General features: G+C 35.5%; 1 long non-coding RNA gene across 1 annotated transcript in view; it reads left to right on the forward strand.

Moving 5' to 3' along the window:
- Nucleotides 1–21,586, forward strand: part of LOC126941346 (uncharacterized) — a 62,201-nt gene extending 40,615 nt beyond the window's left edge. The window contains exon 3 of the long non-coding RNA XR_007721267.1: nt 21,156–21,586. This is a non-coding gene — a long non-coding RNA (uncharacterized LOC126941346). The remainder of the gene's footprint in view (nt 1–21,155) is intronic.
- The last annotated feature ends 2,512 nt before the right edge of the window (nt 21,587–24,098 follow it).

A 24,098-nucleotide genomic window follows, 5' to 3' on the forward strand; every position in this document is an offset into this window, starting at 1 on the left:
AAATGGAATAAAACTAGAAATCAATAACAAGAGGAAATTTGGAAGCTACACAAACACACACAAATTAAACAATATATAAGAAATTAAGAAAGAAAATTTAAACGTTCTTGAAACACATGAAAATCAAAATACAACATAACAAAACATATGGGATACAGCAAAAGGAGTACCCAGAGGAAAGTTTGTATCAATAGTGCTTACATAAAAAAATACACAAGAAAACATCAAAGAAACAACCTATTCATGTGTTTTAAAGGACTAGAAAAGCAACAGCAAACCAAATCCAAATTGGTAGAAAAATAGAGAGATCAGAGCAGAAATACAAGAAATTAAAATAAAAAAATAAAAGATCAATGAAACAAAATGTTGGCATTTGAAAAGATAAAATTCTTACGAGCCTTCAGCCCGGCCAACTAAGAAAAAAAGAGTGAAGACCCAAATAAAATCTGAGAAGAAAACGGACAAATATTACCATGGATACTGAAGAAATTCAAAGGATCATTAGAGACTACTATGAAAAACTATGTGACAATAAATTGGGAAACCTAGAAGAAATGGATAAGTTCCTAGACACATGCAACCTACCAATATTGAACCATAAAGAAATCCAAACCTGAATAGACCAATAACAAGTAATGGGCTATAAGCTGCAATAAATCTTTCCCACCAAAGAAAAGCTCAGGCCCATTGGCTCCACTGACTAATTTTACCAAACATTTAAAAAGAACTAATACCAATCCTACTCAAACTATTCCAAAAAATAGAGGAGGAGAGAATATTTTCAAAATCATTCCACAAGGCCAGTATTACTCTGATACCAAAACCAGACAAAGACACATTAAAAAGAGAAAGAAAGAAAGAGAAAGAGAGAGAGAGAGAGAAAGAGAAAGAGAAAGAAAACTACAGGCACACATCCCTGATGAACATTGATGCAAAAATCCTCAACAAAATACTTGCAAACCAAATGTACCAAAATATCAAAAAAATGGTTTATCATAACCAAGTGGGATTTACCCTAGCTATGCAAGGATGGTTCAACATATGCAAATAAACCATGTAATACATGATATCAACAGAAACCAAATGTACCAAAATATTAAAAAAATGGTTTATCATAACCAAGTGGGATTTATCCCAGCTATGCAAGGATGGTTCAACGTATGCAAATAAACCATGTGATACATGATATCAACAGAACACAGGACAAAAATTATATGATAATTTTAATTGATGCTGAAAAAGCCTTTGATAAAATTCAACATTCCTTTCAAAGAAAAACCCTCAAAAAACTGGATATAGAAGGTATATACCTCAATACAACAAAAGCCATATAAGTTAGACCCACATCTAGTATCATACTGAATGGGGAAAATCTGAAAGCCTTTCCTATAAGATCTTGACCATGACAAGGATGCCAACTTTCACCACTGTTATTCAACATATTACTGGCAGTCCTAGCTAGAACAATCAGACTATAGAAAGATATAAAGCCATCCAAATTGAAAAAGAAGAAGTCAAATTATCCTTATTTGCAGATGATATGATCTTATATTTGAAAAAAACCTAAGGACTCCACCAGAAAACTATTAGAATGAATAATCAAATTCAGCAAAATTGCAGGATACAAAATCAACACACAAAATCACTAGCATTTCTATATGCTAACAGTGCACAATCTGAAACAGAAAACAAGAAACAATCACATTTACAATAACAGCACATAAATTTAAATATCTACAAATTAACTTAATCAAAGAGGTGAAAGATCTCTATAGTAAAAGTTGTAAATCACTGATAAAAGAAATTGAAGAGGATACCAACGAATGAAAAGATATTCCATGTTCATGGATTGGAAGAATCAATATTGTGAAAATGTCTGTATACCCAAAGCAATCTACAGTTTCAATGCAATCTCTATCAAAATACCAATTTCATTCTTTATAGAAATAAAACAAACAATCCTAAAATTTATATGGAAGTACAAAAGACCCAGAATAGCCAAACCTATCCTGAAGAAAAAGAACAAAACTGGTGAATCACATTACCTTAATTCAGATTATATTATAGAGCTATACTAACCAAAACAGCATAGTACTGGTATAAAAACAGACCCATAGATTAATGGAACAGAACAGAGAACACAGAAACCAATGTACACACCCACAGTGAACTCATTTTTTACAAATGTGCCAAGAACATATACTGGGGAAAAGACAGTCTCCTCAATAAATGGTGCTGGGAAAACTGGATATCCATGTACAAAAGAACAAAACTAGACCTCTATCTATTGCTATATAACAAAATGAAATCAAATGGGTTAAAGACTTAAATCTAAAATCTCAGTCTATGAAACTACTTCAAGAAAACATTGGGGAAGCTCTCTGGGGCATTGGCAAATTTTTTCTGAGTAATACCCCATAAGCGCAGACAACGAAAGGTAAAATGGAGAAACAGGATCACATCAAGTTAAAAAGTTTCTGCCCAGCAAAGGAAGCTAGCAATGAAGTGAAGAGACAACCCACAGAATGGGAGAAAATATGTGCAAACTATCGATCTGACAAGAGATTAATACAGAATATATAAGGAGCACAAACAACTCTATAGGAAAAATCCTATCGGGTGACAGGGTGATTACACTCAACAATAATTTATTGTGCATTTTTAAGTAACTGAAAGATTATAATTAGACTATTTGTATTGTTGCCATTCTCAAAGTGTCTTACTGTGCCCCATATATACATACACCTAATATGTACCTTTTGACATTTTTAATTGATAAAAAATAATTATTTTTGTTTTTAGAGAGTTATTCAATTATTATTTTCCATAATATGCATGTAAAGTTTGCATTTTTATTTCATTATATCCTCATGTTGAGTATTTTGGTGTCCAGAAATATTTATCTTAAAGGATTCTAAAGGGAGTAGGGAATCAAGAAGAGGTTATTGAAATTAGTTCAAAGTAAATTTGCTGCCGGGAATTATGGCTAATGCCTGTAATCCCTGCACTTTGGCAGGCCAAGGTGGGTGGATCACTTTAGGTCAGGAGTTTGGGACCAGCCTTTCCAACACAGTGAAATCCCATCTCTACTAAAAATACAAAAAGTTAGCCAGGTGTGGTGGCAGACAACTATAATCCCAGCTACTCAGAAGGCTGAGACAGGAGAAATCCTTGAAACTGGGAGGCGGAGGTTGCAGTGAGCAGAGATCATGCCACTGCACTCCTCATTGGGTGATAGAGTAAGACTCTATCTCAAAAAAATAAAAATAAAAAAAATAAAGAAGAAAAGTAAAAAGAAAGGTTATATTTGCCTTTAATACAAATTTATTGAGAGATACTCTGATGGAACATATTAATAAAAATTCTCAATAAAAACATATTAGATGATTTAGTTTAATGAAACCTAGGAAAAGCCAAATTATTTAACAACAATAGGGAAAATTGTATGTAACTACAGAGTATGAAATTTAAAAATAAAGATCTCCAGTGTGCTTGCCATGAATATTTATGGCAAAAAAGTAACAGCAAAGTTTTCCAACATTTCTTTGCAACTTACTCTGTTTTCAGCATCAGGTTATGGAAAATATGTACAGAAAAACAGTTATGGGTTCTGTTTTCAAAAAGAATTCGGATTGTAAAACGGTGTAAGTTGTAAAGTAATAACGTTCACGAAAGGAATATTAAGAAAGTACTATAAAACTGGAAAAGTAGGTAAGGTCCAATGATGAGTAAGTAAGGAAGACGTTAGGGAGATGTTTCCATTTCTTCACAATGGTAATGAGGCAGTATGCTAGACTGTAGAAATGTAATCCAAGAACTGTCAAAATGGGAAAGGTAAAAAATAAGCCAAGAAATATGTAGATACTGACAATGGATTATTTAATACCTGTCCCCAAAATGCATTAAAAGGAATAAAGACTATAGCTTTGGAAATCTATGCAGGAGCCAGATTGTGGAAATACTTGATCGTATAGATTTCCTAGAGACTTGAACTTGATTCAAGAAGGAACAGAGTATCAGCTGGATTTTGAGCTGGAAAGTGATAGAAGTGTGCTTTAGAAAATAGTAAAACCATTGTAGAGGATACAGTCTAAAAGATGGCAACGCCTGCATGGACTAATGTCACATACATTCGTGTTACTCCACAACTTATTTTGTAAAGGGTGTGTGTGTGTGTATGTACCTTACTTTGTTTAAACTCCATTAGAATACAAGTTAATAGTTAATTAAACTACTGGTTTTTTCTAGATTACTTATTTTATAAAAGAAAACCCGTGCAATTTATAGTCACACCATTGCTTTATTTTTCTAACAGGAGAATAAATCATATGCAAGATACCAAAAATGTTCCAAAAGATTTCACTTTACCACCACACCTGACCATGGAACATAGTAGAACCCCACATTAACAGCAAGCAGTTCCTTAAAAACATCAAGTATGGGAGGCACTGGATGAAAATATGAGCCCTGTAATCACAGCAGACAAATTTCAAGTCACCTCAGTCACCTGGAATACATGTCCCTGTTGCCGCTGGCCATAGGACTACTCTTGCTGTCAAGATAACAAGTGATCCTCGACGTTTCACATATCTATCCTATCCAGACTCCACTATTATAATGGCCTTTATCTGAACATGAACATAGCATGCAAATAAAACTGAAGTAAGCACAAAATAGATTGGCTCTTCCACTGGCAGAAGCAAATCCCTCATAAACATCAAGGCACATGTTCACTACCACCACCACTGTAATCACCACACAACTGCAACATAGGAGAGTTTCATATGTACAAGGGCTCCTGATAATTTTTTCATGAGTGAATAGTGCCCTCAAGTTTTTAACCTTTCTTCTCCTAAAGAATCAAATTTGATTAAGTGCAGACTCATGTACCCCATCCAATTCTTAATTAGACTATTATGTGAAACTGTGATAATCTTGGAAAAGAAAAACCCATCTTAACCTTAAAACAATTATTACATGGCAAGAGTTAAATAAACATCTGAAGAAGATTCCCATTTAAGAAAATCAGTCTAAATTATTCTCTGTTATGTATGCCATTAAAAAGATTCTTTTAAAAGTGAGCAATATTTCTTCCCCATTATAAATCACGCACATAAAATTTAGAAGTCAATTTTTTTTTTATTTTTGAGACAGAGTCTTGCTCTGTCGCCCAGCCTGGAGTGCAGTGGCATGATCTCGGCTCACCGCAATCTCCCCCTCCCAGGTTCAAGTGATTCTTCTGCCTCAGCCTCCCAAGTAGCTGTGACTATAGGCATGTATCACCACGTGTGGCTAATTTTTATATTTTTAGTAGATATTTTATATTTCACCATATTGGCCACACTGGTCTTGAACTCCTGACCTCGTGATCCGCCCATCTCGGCCTCCCAAAATGCTGGGATTACAGGTGTGAGCCACTGCACCCAGCTAGAAGTCCAATTTCTTCTGTGAATAATGACATTAGCCAACCTATAAGTTTAAAAAGACTTTTTTTGTTGTTGTTGCTGTTTGTTTCTGGGCAAAGTGATGCTGAACTTCAGATTAGAAATTTAAGTTCACCCAAGTCTTCAATGGGCATACTCCTAAATATTTTTTAAACTATAAGTTTTAAAATATTTAACCTCATTCTTTGAGTGATAACAGAACAGGTTATCAGACACCTCATGGTTTTGTGGTGCATGTTCCTATACATCAGGAGGCTGGGTGGGAATGCATTTAGTATACAAGAGTCTATGATGAGGGAAAAGCCGTATTTGTTTTTCTAGGAAATATACTAGTACCTCCTCACACCTAAAATTACCTGGTAGATATGAGGAAAGTTCTAAATTTTATACTGTCATATTGTATATCTCTGAGACATATCAGCTGAGACCTAGTGAAAACTAGATTAAATAATGTTTTATCCGCAGGTGTTCCCTAATACAGACAAATTGGTACCTGAAACTAACCATCACATTCATGGCCCTGTATTTATTACAGTAATTGCATAAGCAAAAGCCTTTCCACAGGGAAACCTCCAGACCCACATTCCATAACAGAGATAGGAAGATCAAAATGGGATATTCTGAGTTAATGGAAATAATCTTTAACTTGATTGAGGTAATGGTTTCATGGGTGTATACATTTATTAAAACATCATATTGTTCAGTTTAAGTGGGTACATGGTGTGTAAATTCTGCCTTATAACATTGATAGGAAGATTAAATATTATAAACTAGTTAGTTTTGTCAACTGATTTAATCACCTGGCTTTATATAATGACCAGAAAATTATAAAATACCCACTGATATTACTGGATTACATACATATTAAAGTGAAATTCTATTACATAAAATTAGTAATTATGAATTGCTTCAGAATTTAGTAATATAACTAATACATAATGTTAAGGTAAATAATAAAATGACTATTAGTTTCTGATAGTAAGTATCAGAAAACTCATATACCAGAAAACTATATGGAACTATAAATCTGTGGAATCAATGTGGAACATGTTATTAATGTGGCAAGCAAATTTACCTATTTTCCAAAGATATATTGTCTGCCGTTTAAAGGTATGTATCATTTGTAAGACTGTTTATGAAAGTGAAAATTAATTTCCACAAAACAGCTTCTTCCATTTCTCTCATCACCACCAAAATGACATTTCATAGCACATACTAATGCCATACCCAAAACACAATTTTTAGACAATTTTTTCAGATTATAGTTTTTTGTTGTTTTACCCTTTATTATTGTTTTGTCTTTGTTTTTCTTCCTTTGTGTAATCTTCTGAGAATCAACTTTCACCTGCCATTGTTTATAGATTTCATTAACAGTAAGATCTGATATTTTCTTTTTTTTTAGAGATAAGGTCTCTCTTTGTCATCCAGACTGGAGTGCAGTGGCACAATCATAGCTCACTGTAACCTCAAACTCCTAGGCTCAAGCAATCTTCCTGTCTCAGCCTCCTAAGTAGCTGGGAATATAGACACTTGCCACCATGCTGGTTAATTTTTTTTTTTTTTTTTAACTGATGGGATCTCATTGTGTTGTCCTGGCTTGTCATAAACTCCAGGCCTCAAGAACTCCTCCTGCCTCAGTCTCCCAAAGTGTTGAGATTACAAGAGTGAGCCACGGTGCCATGGTGAGACATGTTTTTATCTGATCTCAACCCTTGGGCGAGGTTAATAGGTACATGGATGTCACTTGACTCAAGTAGTAGCAATGTGGCCTTCATTGACATTTATGAACTTGAAATACAGAGACGCAGAACTGATTTGCGTAATACTGGCAAACCAGATTACATGAAGAAGAATGCCCATGAGAACGTCTTTCCTTATCTCTTTATCTTCCTGTATAACATTAGATATGGACTAGATTCTAAATTTCCCCCTTATCAAACGGGTATTATTTTTTATTACATTCTCTCTTTAATTATTTTATTGACACAAGGGATATTTAAATATATTATTTGATCTACTATATTTGTATCTAGCAGACCTGAGTTAAAGGAATAATAGAGGCTGGGTGTGGCCCCGTTTCCACAAAAAAATTTAAAAATTAACTGGTAGTCATAGCTGTGGACCCAGGGAGGCTGAGGCAGGAGGATCGCATAAGCCCAGGAATTGGAAGCTGCAGTCAGCTAGGATCATGCCACTGCATTCCAGTCTGGGTGACAGAGCAAGACTCCGTCTCTTAAAAAATTAAAAAAATAAATAAATAAAGGAAGATTAGGTATTATCTACTCAGAAAGTCTAAAAATTGAGCACAATAACCATTATTACACCTCTTGTGGCAGTAGCTGGACATAATTTTGAATTTTACTTAATTAGAAATGGGATGAGTACATTTTTGTGTCAAAGTGATCACCTGTGTAAACCTTGTTTGTAATATTAGTTAACAACAAAATATTATATATTTTTTCCTGTCTTGCATTGGCTTAAATATATTTTTCTAGTTGCTTCTCATTTGTTTCCATCTACAGTCTAATTACCTCTTCCAAGATGCATTAATCTCCTTAATCCTATTTCACATTACTTACACTATTTTTAAAAAACTTTTACATTCCTAGAGCTTACAGAGGTAAGGTAGTCATTCAATAATAAAACCCTACCTAAATAATCTTTCTTTAATCAGTTACTTCAACACACACATATTTAAATTTATATTTACTAAAATTTACATTGTTTCATTTATTTTACAGCAAAAATCTTTTTTTAGATATTTTTTAAAAAATAATCTCACATGAAACCATGGTATAGATTAAAATTTAGGAATAGAATTGAATTTACTGAAGAGAACAAGAGGCCCATTTCTCTTCTCACATGCTCTATGGCAGCTGGAACCAGAACTCTAGAAAATGAAGTTGGAAAATTGTAACAAGATAAATTTCTCCTTATTTTTAGCCAAACTGTAAAATGTTGGTGGCATGCATTGTTTATATATTCTTTCTGTAGAATATTCCAAGTCATGTTGTGAAATTTAATTGTGTAATGTTGACTTGAAATACACACATATATGGTTTAGACTATGTCCATGTTATTACCATGAGGATTTGAACCAGGCTTAACACTTGGTCAATATGAATCCGGTCTGTATTGTCCTACAAATGCAGTCTACTTTGTTATTTATTTTTTGTCTGAGTTCTTATGATAAATTGTGATTACTTGGGCATTCTGATTTAAGTAAATGAGTAAAAAATCTATTTGAAATGATTGATTGAGGTGCTCTATAATGATAATATTTTATCATCATGATTTATCTCATCTTTACATTAACATACTTTACCTAAAAATATATAACTTTTGGACAAAAAGCATACATTGTCATCATTTTCAAAGGAGGAAAGAATCATTTTAAAATTAAGTACACATTGTGGGTTATGAAAAAATGACAATGTTGTTCCTTCAGTGGAATTATTATGCATTGAACCATACCATTTTTCTTCTCTTTCACAGAGCTCTAACAGGCATACTTACCTTTAAATCTCAATAAGAAATAAACAACGTGTTTATTAACTAGTTTTCAGTATACATACAGGAATTCTTACTGTAAAATTATTGGTGTACTCCTTTTTATTTTACATAAAATGTCTTTTAAAATTAGAATAGAGATCCTACACTTACCTTTTTTTTTTTCTTTTTTCTTTTTTTCAGTGACAGGGTCTTATTCTGTCTCCCATGCTAGAGTGCAGTGGCCCCATCACAGGTCACTGCAACCTCTGCCTCCCTAGTTCAAGCAATTCTCCTGTCTCAGGCTCCCGAGTAGCTGGGATTACAGGCATTTGCCAACACGCCCAGCTCATTTTTGTACTTTTAGTAGAGGTGGGGTTTCACCATGTTGGCCAGGCTGTTCTCGGGCTCCTCAGTAGCTGAGATTACAGGCAAGTGCCAACACGCCCAGCTAATTTTTGTATTTTTAGTAGAGACAGGGTTTCACCATGTTGGCCAGGCTATTCTTGAACTCCTGAACTGATCCACCCACCTCAGCCTCCCAAAGTAGTGGGATTACAGGCGTGAGCCACCATGCCCAGCTGAGATCCTACACTTATTCTAATAGGTGAGTTACCTCATGATTTAACATTTTGAAGATAATTTTTAACTTACATGAACTATGTCTGATGTTCTTTTTCAGTGTTTTCGATAGGATAAAAGAAAAAAATTAAAAATGGTGTGAGCTGCATTTGCTCCACTATCTATACCTCTTTTAAATTTTAATTATCTCTATTGGGAAACATTTCACATTTTCTTGGGCTATTGGGGCACTATGTATTATTGATGTGTATCCCAAAGTACCCGACTTCCTTTAAAAAATCATGCTGAAACAGTAATTCACTGAACATTATCTCAATACCCTGGGTATATTAATGTTTGTTCTTATACAGCTACCATTTATGGAGGTCAACTCAAGGATGACAGAAAAATGGTATCATCAGAAATGTCTTGATGACTTTAGGTTCCAGCCATGGTGAAGTAACTAATACCACATGAACTTTCCCATAATTGACAATTTAATAATTAGATAAAATATGTGGGAGAATATTTTCGGGTAATGAACAATAGATAATACAGGGCTGTTATTCTCGGAGGAAGGAAAACATACAGAGTGAGCCCTCATCGTTCCAAATACTGCCGAGTGGGCACTTTCTCCACACTTGCCTGCAAAGGTAGAGCACGATTAAGCACAAAGTCCTCACTGAAATTAGGATGTGGACTCTAAGTTAAAAGATGATAACTTAAGAGTTGGAATTTGCAGGAAAGAATAACAGAAAGGAAATACACACACAATTTTTAAGGAACTTTCACTGAGTCCCCAATGATCTGTTTGCACAGAACCCGACGCCTAGCATCGAATAGCTTCTCAGAAATTATGAGCTGAATGAAGATGTTGGAGGTCACACAATGCCTAAAAACTAGGAGTTCCAACAAGCCAGCCACAGGAACTCAGTTAACTCAGATAGAAAACACCATCTAGAATAACTACTACTTTAGTTCAGCCCTAAAAGTCTTTGAAATGAAAATGTAAGGGATAACTCTGACATAACAATAAACTAACTGCCTGCCAAAAGCAACAAGTGAAATATAGTACTAATATAAAAAAGGCAACAAAATCTAAATCCCCCCAAATGTACTATCTACAATGTCTACAATGCAATAAAAATTTCTAGACTTGGCCAGGTGCAGTGGCTCACACCTGTAATTCCAGCACTTTGGGAGGCCAAGGTGAGCAGATCACGAGGTCAGGAAATCAAAACCAGCCTGACCAACATAGTGAAACCCCGTCTCTACTAAAAATACAGGCATGGTCGTGGGCGCCTGTAATCCCAGTTACTCAGGAGGCTGAGGCAGGAGAATTGCTTGAACCCAGGAGGCAGAGGTTGCAGTGAGCCAAGATCTTGCCACTGCACTCCAGCCTGAGCGATGGAGTGAGATTTCATTAAAAAAAAAAAAAAATTACTAGATTTATAAAGAAGTGTAACTTCTTTACATAGGGATACAACAGTTATAGCTTTAAAACTTTAAAACCAATGGAAAATTTCAGTATCTCAAATGCAAATTAGTTGCCTAATCCAGAAGATTACAGATGGAAAATGAAAGGCCCGGTGAATTTAAAAATAGATCACTAGATAACTACCTAATCTGAAGAACGAAGACTAACAGCTGAACAGAGACTTGGTAACTAAGTTACAGAATGACAAGCTGTCTGAGGCATGTCAAGGCCTATGAGAACACGGGAGAGAGAAAGAATGAAGTAGAAAATATGGATGTGAAGAAATGTTGTCTGAAAATATTATGAATTTGGTGAAAAGCATACATTTACAGATCGAAGACCCTCAGTAATTGCAAAGGTGGATGATTTATAAAGATAACCACACCTAAGCACAGCATGAATGCTGAAAAGCATAGATTTAAAAAAGTCTTAAAAACAGTCAGAGGGGAGAAACATATCATATATGTGGAAGCAATGATACAAATAATTGCTGACTTATCATCTTACACAAGGCCAAAGACAATGAATCAACTTTAAAGTGCTGAAACTAAAAACAGTCAACCCAGAATTCTTTACTCAGCAAAACTATTGTACAAAATAGAACATGAGGTTTTTAGACAGATAAACGAGATTTTCACCAGGTGGGAAAGTAATAATCTAAAAATGAGATTTTTAGACAAAGATATTTTAAGACAAATAATTGAAAGAATTCATCACTAGCAGAACTGAAATACAAGAAACACTGAAGAAATTTATTTTTTACTGGAGTGATAGACACCAAAAGAAAATTCAGATTTACAAAAATGAATGAAAAGTACCTAAAATAAACATAGCTCTGTGTGCATATATGTGTACACATTCATGTGCTGTTTTTGTACATACATAACTGTTCATAAATAATACATAAATAGTACATATATGTTTCTCCTCTCTTAACTTTCTTAATAAGGTATTATTATTTAAAGCTAAAATTATAATAACATATTGTGCATTTATAATACATGCAAATGTAAAATTTTATGAAGTATAGTGGCTTCTCTACAAGAACATCATACTTGGTAGGAATTTAATTATTATCCTCTAATCGTGTCTTTGTGTGTTTTTCTTTCTCGTGCTTTTTTGCAACCGGGTGCAAATTTGCAAAATTATCATAATTTGGTATAAATTTATAATTTTCAATACACTTTAAAAATACAAATTGAGAAGATAAAGTGAGGCAAATAAGGGTTTAGTTTTCATTCACATACAACATTTTGAAAATATTAGGTAGTATTGAAACCATTAAAAGTAAATGGAAACAAGGCAGTTAGATGTGAATTATTTTCCCACCTGGTGCAAATCTGGGTGAGAGGGGTGTGATGTAGTCTATCATTGACAGAATACAAAACCCCATATTTAGGCTCAAAACACTCACTGAAAACTACTCAGTGAAATCTATCTCCATAAAAAGGATAAATTTGAAAATGTTTCCTATTGCTGCAACAAAAGTATTTATTAAGGTCTTCCATCACATTAACTAATAATTAATAAGACATATATTAGTAGTTTTAATAAATATGTTACATATATAAGATTTATTTTATTTCACCATGAGAATATGCAGGTATACACATACACACACACACACACACACACACACACACATATATATTTTTGTTTTTGAGACTGAGTCTCGCACCGTTGCACAGGCTGGAGTGCAGTGGAAAGATCTCAGCTTACTGCAACCTCCGCCTCCCGGGTTCAAGCAATTCTCCTGCCTCAACCTCCCAAGTAGCTGAGATTACAGGTGCCCGCCACCACGCCTGGCTAATTTTTTTGTAATTTTCATAGAGACAGGGTTTCACTATGTTCGTCAGGCTGGTCTTGAACTTCTGACCTCGTGATCTGCCCACCTCAGCATTCCAAAGTGTTGGGATTACAGGCATGAGCCACTGTGCCTGACCTCATCATACAAATTTTAAAGTTTTTTTTCTGGAGTTGTGACTCAAGTGTAAGTCAGCATCTGCCACAGAATATTTCTGAAGTAGATGCACTTAACTTTTATGCAAAAAGAATGCCAGTCTATGGAGGTAGCTGAACATTTTACTTTCCTCTCCTGACATCAAATCTGGTATACCTCCCTGGGGTAGTTTTAAAATACGTCTGCAAATTCTTTGGCACTCTTTTTTTTTCTTTTTCTTTTTTTTTTTTACTTTAAGGTCAGTGGTACACGCGCAGAAAGTGCAGGTTTGTGACATGGGTATACATGTGCCATGGTGGTTTGCTGCACCTAATCAACCCATCATCTAGGTGTTAAGCCCAGCATTCATTAGGTATTTGTCCAAATGCTCTCCCTCCCCATGCCCCCCACTTCCTGACAGGCCCTTGTGTGTGATGTTCCCCTCCCTGTCTCCATGTGTTCTCATTGTTCTACTCCCACTTGTGAGCGAGAACACGCAATGTTTAGTTTTCTGAGAATGATGGCTTCCAGCTTCATCCACGTCCCTGCAAAAGACATGAACTCATTCTTTTTAATGGCTGCATAGTATTCCATGGTATCTATGTCCCACATTTTTTTTTAATCCAGTCTATCATTGATGGACACTCTTTCTTTTAAAAAGTGGAATGTAATTCTCCTTCTCTTCAATATGGAACAGATTTAGTGAATCACTTCTAACTAGCAGAATGCAGCCAGCGTTGCCTCGCTGGTCAAAGGTTTTGCTACAGCTACCTTGCTCACTTGCAGTGCTTCCTCTGGGGAAAGCCAGGCACCATGTCATGAGGACAGGAAGGAAACCCACGGAGAGGCCTATCTTGGGAGAAGCTGAAGCCAGACAACAATTAGCACTGCCTGTTACACATGTGAGTGAGCCTCCTTGGAAGCAGAATCTTCAGCCACAGTTAAGCATGCAGATGACTGACATCCTCAACAACATCTTAACTGCAGCCTCATGGAAGACCTTGGGCCAGAACGGCACAGTGGAACTGATTCAGGATTTCAAATGTACAGAAACTGTGAGGACAACGTATCTTTATGTTCTAAGCCACTAAGTTGTAGGGTAAATTTGTTATAAAGGTTAGATGCCCAATACATTCTCTTCAAATTTTTCTTTTTAAAATTAGATACCATGGAAAAGATAGCATAAAAAGAAACTTCTAAGTGCAATACAAAAATATTTATACATCACACACTTAACCACATAGGTTAAGAAATACAACATGGTCAGTACTTTTCAAGTCCGCTTCCTAACCATGTGTCTCTTTCTAGTCACATTACGTTCCCTCCACCCCACAAGTAACCATTTTCTTGTCTTTTTTTGGTAATCATTTTCTTTCTTTTCTTCATATGTTTTCTTTTATTTTTATTGCTTGGCAATGTAATAAGCATGTAACTTAAGAATTATGTGTATTAATCAACATTTATCGAGCCTGTAATTATAGAAACGTAATTATAATCTCTCTTTGATATATATATATATATTTTTATCATCTATATTTATCATATATATATATATGTTTTTTACTCTACATAATCCTTATAAGATTCTTTGATTCTGGCTGGGTGCAGTGGCTCACGTCTGTAGTCTCAGCACTTTGGGAAGCCAAGGCCAGTGGATCACTTGACATCAGGAGTTCGAGACCATCCTGGCCAACATGGTGAAACCCTGTCTCTAGAAAAAAAATACAAAAATTAGCCCAGTGTTGTGGCACACACCTGTAGTTCCAGCTACTTGTAAAGCCGAGGCAGGAGAATCACTTGAACCTGAGAGGCAGAGGTTGCAGTGAGCTGAGATTGCAATACTGCATTCCAGCCTGGGCGATAGAATGAGACTCCATCTCAAGAAAAAAAAAAAAAAAGATTCTTTGATACTGAATGTAGCTGTAGTTTATTCATTTTAATTGATGTAGAGTAAGCCATTTTTTAATTCTTCCAGAAATTATCAAATCTATTATTGATGGATATTTGCCTTGTTTCCTGTCTGCTTGTTGTTTTGAGCACTGCTGTTATTTACATCCTGTTATCTACATGTCTCTTGTTGCACTTGCATAAGAATGTTTCTAATAAGCTTTTATTCCACCTAATTTTGTTATGCCGTTCCTTGTCTTTATCATTCAGTTCACGCGGTGGCTCAAGCCTGTAATCCCAGCACTTTGGGAGGCCGAGACGGGTGGATCACGAGGTCAGGAGATCGAGACCATCCTGGCTAACACGGTGAAACCCCGTCTCTACTAAAAAATACAAAAAACTAGCCGGGCGATGTGGCGGACGCCTGTAGTCCCAGCTACTGGGGAGGCTGAGGCAGGAGAATGGCGTGAACCCGGGAGGCGGAGCTTGCAGTGAGCTGAGATCCGGCCACTGCACTCCAGCCTGGGCGACAGAGCGAGACTCTGTCTCAAAAAAAAAACAAAAAAAAAAACAAACAAAAAAAAACAAAGTATTCCTGGTCTGCCAAAAAGGAGCCGCACCTTTGACCAAGTCTTTTATCATTTCCGGCTCCTGTTGTCTTGACTGTAAACTGAGGAGGGAACAGTTCTTCCCTCTTTGGGGTCCTATGAGGGTTAAATATAAAGGGCTTAGGATAAAATCCTTAAAAAACAAAGCCTTATAAAGCAGGAAGTTTTGATTTTTTGGTTCATCATCCTCCTTGCTAATTATAGTGCCCAGCATAAAGTAAGGATACATTGGTATTTGCATAGCCATTATTTTTTCTTTCATGTATTCGTAATTCAGAATTGTGTTTTCTTGCATTGAATCTCAAACTTAAATGTTTTTTCCCAAGTTTTGTTGGTTCATGTGTGATTTTTCCTACTCACTGCCAACTTAATTGAATTGTAATTATATTTATACTCTCTGTACTTTAAATACTTCCAAATTTGTTGATTATTTTTGGCCCATTTTACCATCTCCAATTTTGATTTTAAAAAATATTTCTTGTAGTTGTTCATTCTTTATAGGTTCTAATTGATGCCCATATTTTAAGGCTGGCATTTTATTTATCTTACATATTAAATACAGTGTATAGTTATCATATAATCTGTCTGGTAATGCCAGCATATGGAAATATTTATGATTTTACTCATACTATCACATATGAAAATACAAACAAATAAATGTTTGAGGGCTTTTGTTTCACTTTAGCTTTAAAAGTAGATTCATATGAACTGGTTTATATTTGCCTTATTCATTGACTAATTATCCACAAAATCCCTTTTAAGTCCATTAGTGAAGCTATATAAACCTTAATTAACTGGTTGTATAACATTCCACCAAATTGGAGCAATTACTATCCAATAATTTTCAGATTTTCCCACTACATACAATGTTGCACTAAATATAATTTTATGTGTAAGATAAATATATGATATACATATATTTTATATATCATATACATATATGTGATATATTACATGATACATAAATATAGCATATACATATTTCTATATATCCTTATGTCATTTAGATTCATATATGATATATTTATGTGTATTTACATATACATAGCATACAATCCAATTTTTTTCTCTATGGAACAAATTATAAATAGTAAAATTTCTGTGTTAAAGTATGAGATATATACATATATATTTAAATTAACAAAAGCCTTTTATGAATTGCTTATTTATATGCTTTGTCCATGGATTTATTAAGGTACTGATATTTTTGCATTAATTTGATCAAGTAGTATGTAAATAATAACCATATTTTTTGATCATGTGAGTTGAAAATTTTCTCAAATTACTTTTGTAGACAGTATTAGATATGTGATATATATATATATATATATCTTCTTTCTTATAATTTATAAGTTTTAGTATTAGTAAAAATGATCTTCTCTACACCTAATTAAATCATTAAACCATCTGGAATTTATTTTTTAATAATGTGTTGGAGAGTTCAGATTATACTTATCCAGATGGATATTTAATTGTGCCAACATATTTTATTAAATGCCTCATGCTTTTCACACTTGCAATACCACATTTGTCATACAATAAATTTTCATATATAATGAGTGTCATTTTTGGACTTTATATTATGATTCATCAGCCTATTTGTCTATTGGCATGCTGGTGTAACGTTTATTTTACAATATTGATATTTCAATAGGTTCTGATATCTAGGTTGGCAAAAAAATGTCCCCACAACATCTTTGAATTCATTTTTCTCCCGGATATTCCTTGATTTTCACACCTTTCAATACAACGTACGATGATCGAGTTGCTCAGTTTATAAAAACCAAACAACACAAGACATAGTCATCTCTGACTTCTCGCTTTTGCTTACAGTCAACTTACTTTCCATAAACTGCACCTGTTGGCTTTACCCTGAAAATATTTTCTTAAACTACTGTCACTCTTCTATTACCAAAACTCTAAGCCACAATCATCTCTTGCTTGAATTGCTCAAGGACCTTCCCGTTGCTTCTCTGCTTTCACTGTTGCCCTTCAGCCATTCATTCCACACCCTAAAACATAATACGGCTTAATACATATAACACACCAAGCCAGTCTCTTACCCCTGCCCTCACCATCAAATTCCTTCCTATCACATGTGGAATAAAAGTCAAAGCCCTCATCAATTTACACAAGGCCTTGCAAAATGTGGCATCTGGCTGTATTTTGAACCTCTGCTCCTGACATTCTCCTCATTTTGCTTTGCTGTTTTTCAAACACACTACATTTTTACCTCGGGCATTGGTACTTACTGTGGATAATTCCTTTCCTCCATGTATTTACAGAGGTTAATAGCTTAACACACTGTATTCACATCTCAATTTAAATGTACTTCTTAGGAAAGTTGTTTCCTGACCACCATATCTGAAACAAAATCTCTTTAATTTGTTTGGCAAATGTTCTTGCTTTTTCCTCGTAGCTCTTTTCCTGACCTGACATTATGCTATGCAATTTTGAAATGAATTTCTCCCTGGTAGACTATAAATAGCATGAGGGAAGAATCATGCCTATTTTGTTTGTCTTTGCATTCTTAATGACATAAATAATGCCAGGCATGGTGTTGACTTTCAACAAATACTTATGGAAAAAAATGGATATTATTTTACATTGAAAAAAAAGCTATCAGAATTGTAACTAAAATTACATTGGATTTAATTATAGAGTTTCGGGATAATTTACATTACATGATTTTAGGTTTCTGCATTCATGGAATGTTTTTCATTTGTTTATGTCTTTTTTGTTAATAGTAGTTGTAACTTTTATACTGGTACAGGACTCTGTTAATGGTATTGTTAAGTATGTCATAATTGACATTGTCACTGTGCTGAAGTACACTTTTCTCTTTTCTATCTTAAAACTAGTCATTTGATAAAATATTTAAATCCAATAAATATTTATCTTTTGAATTTTAAATAGAAATCATATTAGATAAACTAATATATCTACAGTTGTTATTTTATTTTATTTTATTTTATTTTATTTTTTTTGAGATGGAGTCTTGCTCTGTCACCCAGGCTGGAGTGCAGTGGCCGGATCTCAGCTCACTGCAAGCTCCGCCTCCCGGGTTTACGCCATTCTCCTGCCTCAGCCTCCCAAGTAGCTGGGACTACAGGCGCCCGCCACCTCGCCCGGCTAGTTTTTTGTATTTTTTAGTAGAGACGGGGTTTCACCGTGTTAGCCAGGATGGTTTCGATCTCCTGACCTCATGATCCACCCGTCTCGGCCCCCCAAAGTGCTGGGATTACAGGCTTGAGCCACCGCGCCCGGCCTATTTTATTTTCTTATCTTATTATTTTTTTACAGTCTCCCAAATATTTTGAGAGTGATGCTAACCAGGTCATTCCTGTCTATTGTTAGGTATTTTTATTTCCTCTTCTACTTTACCGTTACATTTTTCCTATGATTTGAAGCAATTCCCCACTTATTATTCTAAGCTTTGTTTTAGCTTAGTCACCATCTTGTACTCCAAAATACCTAATGGAGTTTCAAAATTTTGTGATGTTTGAAAAATTCTAAAGGTCAAAATATTTTATTGTAGTTGCTGCTTTGCTCCTCTTTTATCTCTGCCTTGTGAAAGACTTGATTTAAGTATTCACCTTGTATTCTCTTATGATAGGCCCATAAATGGGTTATTTTCCTCTGTATGCTCCTTGGGGTTGTGGTCCAGGTGCAAGAATACCTTGCATAGAGTCAGATCTACACATAGGACTAGGACATGGTCTTCCCTGTGTGCTTCCCTGAGCTACTCAAGATTGGAACACCATGAGGAAGTTTTTCTGCTGCTCAAGAACAGGCGAGAGGCAGGTCTTGACTCCCACCAGCAGACAGAGGCTAAAAAGACCAGGCAATGTCAGACTCCTCCCAGAGTTGAGGTGGTCATGGTGTCTATGGATCCCTGGGGATCAATCTCACCAAGCTTCACAGTTCATTGCTTTCCACAAGTGCCGCTTCCTAGATTCTCAGATGATCTAAAGATCTGCAACTATCCTCTTGGAGGTAGCTGGAGTGTTAGTCATCTTGCCCTGCTTGCTTAGTAGCTCTAATAGCCTGACTTGAGAATAGTAGATACATTCCAGGTTCTCTTGAAGGGCAGTCTTGGCCAGACTTATGGCTCACACATGTAATCCAGCACTTTGGGAGGTCGAGGTAGGAGGATTATTTGAGCTCAGGAGTTTGAGACCAGCCTGAGCAAAATAGTGAGACTTCTTATCTCACTATTAGCTGGGCATGGTGGTGCACGCCTGCAATCCCAGCTACTCCTAGGTAGACTGAGGTGGAAGATCGCTTGAGCCTAGGAGTTTGAGGCTATAGTAAACCATGACTGTGCCACTGCACTCCAGCCTGGGCAACAGAACAAGACCTTGTCTCTTAAAAAAGAAAGAAATGCAGTCTTTCTTTCCTCTATGGTTATTTTAAGGCATGTAAGACTGTATAAAATATTTAAGCTTGTATGAAACTAAAAATAAGACATTTACATTTAAGTTTATTTACAATTATATTACTTGATAGAAGATGATACTGTAGTATTCCAAATGCCCTTATTTGCACACTTTAGATGCATGATTTCCCTATGTTTAACCTAATAGTGATTTAATAAATGTTATCTGCAGTACTAACAGTAGTACTTGATATTAAGTGAAACAGCCAAATTATTATTTTTATACAAGAACAACTAATTTATACTTTTTTTTAAAGATTAAAAAACTGTATTTCTTATTTCCAAAATGTTGAATTATCAAAATACCATAAAAAATTCAAAAATCAGCCAATCTCCAATAAGTTTTAAGATGCAGCTGTAACCAAGCTACCAGATGGCACGATTACAAGAAGTAATCAAAATTTTATGAGCATGTAGTTGGGACTTTAGGAGCTCTTGTATTGCTATAATGGTGCTGGAGATTTTAGTGAACTGTTAATTATAGTTTTGAAAATAAATTAATTTTAGAGAATTATGGAATTTATCCCTTAGGGTTAGAGCCTAATCTCATAGTAGAGTACAACTTTAAAATATCATTCTGCATGATATCAGTAATGTCTTTATTTAAGAAAAAGGAGTAATATAAAGAAATTAATGTCTCCGTAAGAACTAAGAAATCATCTCTCTTTATAATAGTCCTCTGGTCCCTGGATGCTTGTTGTATCATGATATATGATAGTCTTGCTGTTAATTACTAAGTCATTTAAAAGATATGGGACTGGAGAAATGAGTCATGTCTTATGCGAGGACTCACTGTCCCCAGGCTGTCCTTCGTCTTCAGGAGCCCTATTATTTTACCCAGTTATATGCATGGCTTCCGGCAGTTCAGCAGGGTGCTTTGAGCTTATAGACAAGGTTAAGCATCTCCACTTTTTCCTGCAACTGGCATCAGCTGGCGTGGTCAACCAATTAGTTAATTTTATACTTACTTATTGCCTCATTTTGGAATAAAATCCTCATATATGATTTAATTATAGCAAAAGCCTTTTAGTCTTTATCAGAGACAAGATTTAGCACATGCAGCAAGCCAGAAGAAAGGCCTTGCATCAACTCACAGCTCTTTGGCCTGGTGCACTTTTTGTATGAGTATATTCACTAGAACTTTTCTGTTTCATAATTTCTATGCCTATCCCATTGCAAAATCCTCTCATTAAGGTTAACTGAGGGGATTGTTGAAAATCAAATTCTAAAGACCATTCCTCAAGCATTATAGATATTAATAGCTCAATTTAGAGAATATTGAAAAGTTCACTAAAACTTACTTTCTCCCTAGAGACTGTGAAAACAATGAAATGAAGGAAGGAAGGAAAAATATCACATCACATCGAACTAAAAAGCTTCTGCACAGCAAAAGAAAACTATCAACAGAGTAAATAGACAACCAACAGAATGGGAGAAAATATTTGCAAACTGTACATCTGGTAAGGAGTTAATATCCAAAATATACAAGAAATTTAAAAAAAAAACTCAATAGAAAAACAAAACAACAACCACCAAATAAATAATCTGATGTAATGGATCAAGAACCTGGTTAGACACTTCTCAAAATAAGACATACAAAGGTCAACAGGTATATGAAAATGCTCAACATCACTAACCATCAGGAAAATACAAGTCATAGCCATAATGGTATTACTTCACTCCAGTTAGAATAGTGATATCAAAATGTCAAAAGTTAACAAGTGTTGGTAAGGATGTGGAGAAAAGGGAACCCTTACACCCTGTTGGTGGTGACATAGATTAGTACAGTCATTATGGAAAACATTATAGAGTTTCCTCAAAAAATTAAAATGTTAACAAAACTACCATATGATCCAGCAATCCCACTCCTGGGTTTATATTCCAATGCAATGAAATCAGTATGTCAAAGCAATATCTGCACTTTGGTTACAGGGCAGATGAACCCCCAAATTGGAGCTTAACCAGGAAAAATTTTGGCCTTACTTAGGAAGATTCAAGAGTCAGCAGTGGTAGAAGAAAGCAGGTTTATTGAAGTGATAGTGTTACAGCCCCAAGACTGCTCCTGCAGAGCAGGGCTACCCCATAGGCAGTGTGCCCAGAGTAGCAGCTCAGGGGCACTTCTGTAGTGCTTTTAATTACATGCAAATATCCGCTTTTGATTACATGCAAATTAATGGATGGGTTATTTAGAAATTTCTGGAAAAGGGGTGGTAACTTCTGGGTCTTTGCCGTGGAAACGGGAGTAACTTCCAGGCGTTGTCATGACAATGGTGTCATGATGTTGGCGGGTGTATCTTATGAAGAGGTGCTTTTTTTTTTTCATTTTTTTTTTCTTGAGACCCAGTCTACTTCTGTCACCCAGGCTAGTGCTGTGGCATGATTTCTGCTCACTGCAACCTCTGCCTCCTGGGTTCAAGTGATTCTCCTGCCTCAGTCTCCTGAGTAGCTGGGATTACAGGTGCCTGTCACCATGCCTAACTAATTTTTGTGTTTTTCGTAGAGATAGACTTTCACCATGTTGGTCAGGCTGATCTTGAACTCCTGCCCTCAAGCAATCCACCTGCCTCAGCCTCTCAGAATGCTGAGATTATAAGTGTGAGCCCCTGTGCCACCATGCCAGGCTGAGAAGTGCTTTTGATATCTCTTCCCTATTTCTGCCAGGCTTAAATATATTCCAGAGTCCAATCCTGCCTCCTACCCTGCTTCCACATTTATTGCAGCACTATTCACAATGGCAAAGATATGGAGTCAACCTAGAGTCCATCAATGAGTGAATAGATAAAGAAAATATGGTATATATACACAATGGAATGTTATTCCTACATAAAAAAGAATGAAATCCTGTCATTTGCAACAAATGCTTGGACTGGAGGTCACTATGTTAAGTGAGATGAGCCAGACCCAGAGTGACAAATGCCAAGGGATCTTACTCATATGTGAAATCTAAAGAAGTTGATCTCATAGAAGTAGTGAATAAAATAGTAATTTCTAGAGATGGGGAAGGGGAGAGATGGAGAAGGGTAGAGGGAAAGGAAGAATGGGGGAGGTTGGTCAAAGGATATAAAGTTACAATTGGAAAGGAAGAATAAGTTCTGGAGTTCTGCTGCACAGTAAGCTCCACAATAGCTATTACATTTCAAAATAGCTAGAAGAGAGGATTTTGAATATACCCACCACAAAGATATGATAAGTGCTTGAGGCGATAGATGTGCTAATTTCCCCAATTTAGTCATTAGACAATGTATACATGTATCATATCCCATTGTACCCCATAAATATGTATAATTGGTATTTGTCAATTAAAAACAAAAAAGTAATGAAGGAAAAGAAAGAGAAGGAAGGGAAGGGGAGGGAAGGGAAGGGAAAGAAAGGAAAGGAAAGGAAAGGAAGAAAGAAAGAACAAAAGAATGAATGAAAGGAAGACACATGCATGTTCTTACAGACACACACATGTGGGGAATGGCAGCTTCTTGTTTTTGTTTTTGTTTTTAACTTTTGAACTTCTGACCGTATTTCCGCTACCCAGATTTCAGGCTTACTCCCAAGGTCATATCTTTTACTTGGGGCTTGCCTCTTTATCATCGATGTATAATTATAAAAATGAATATTGACCAACACAGATAGATTTATGTGTGGCTATAGATATGTCATATTGTATATCATACTGTAATATAACTGTGGAGACCTTATTACCCCCACTAACTGCCATCTCTTCTCTCTTGTTGTCTTTCCAACACAACTCAAAATAGTTTTGTATACTTGACACATTAATTTCACGTTCTGTTTTTGAACTACTCTCTCACTTTTTCATTGAACAGCAATGTGTAAAAACCTTCAGAACTTCCACATAGTCAGAGCCACAATCTTTTCTCAATCCTCACCTTTCTGGATTTCTCAGCAGTGTTTAGTATATTTGCAATCCTTTTCATTCTGCGGCTGGGGACAACACATTCCTACCTCACTAATGTTTCTTCTTCATCTGTTTTCCTTGCTCTTTCTCTTCTTTCTGATTTGAAAGATAGACAGAACCAGGGACCAATCCTTGCAACTTCTCTATACATATTTTCTAAATACATTCAATGTCACAGCTTTGAACGCAGCCTCTTTGCTGATGATTGCCAAGTAGATATCCAAGGCCCTACCTTGTCCGTGAGTTTCAGACCAATGTGTTCAATTCCATCTAGTATCCCTATTAGGGTGCTTTTAGAAACTTCTATATTAAGAAGTTGCTAATGTTCTGAATCTTTGTGTTGTC

Source organism: Macaca thibetana, chromosome 18 (genome assembly GCF_024542745.1).
Source record: "Macaca thibetana thibetana isolate TM-01 chromosome 18, ASM2454274v1, whole genome shotgun sequence".
NCBI lineage: Eukaryota > Metazoa > Chordata > Mammalia > Primates > Cercopithecidae > Macaca > Macaca thibetana.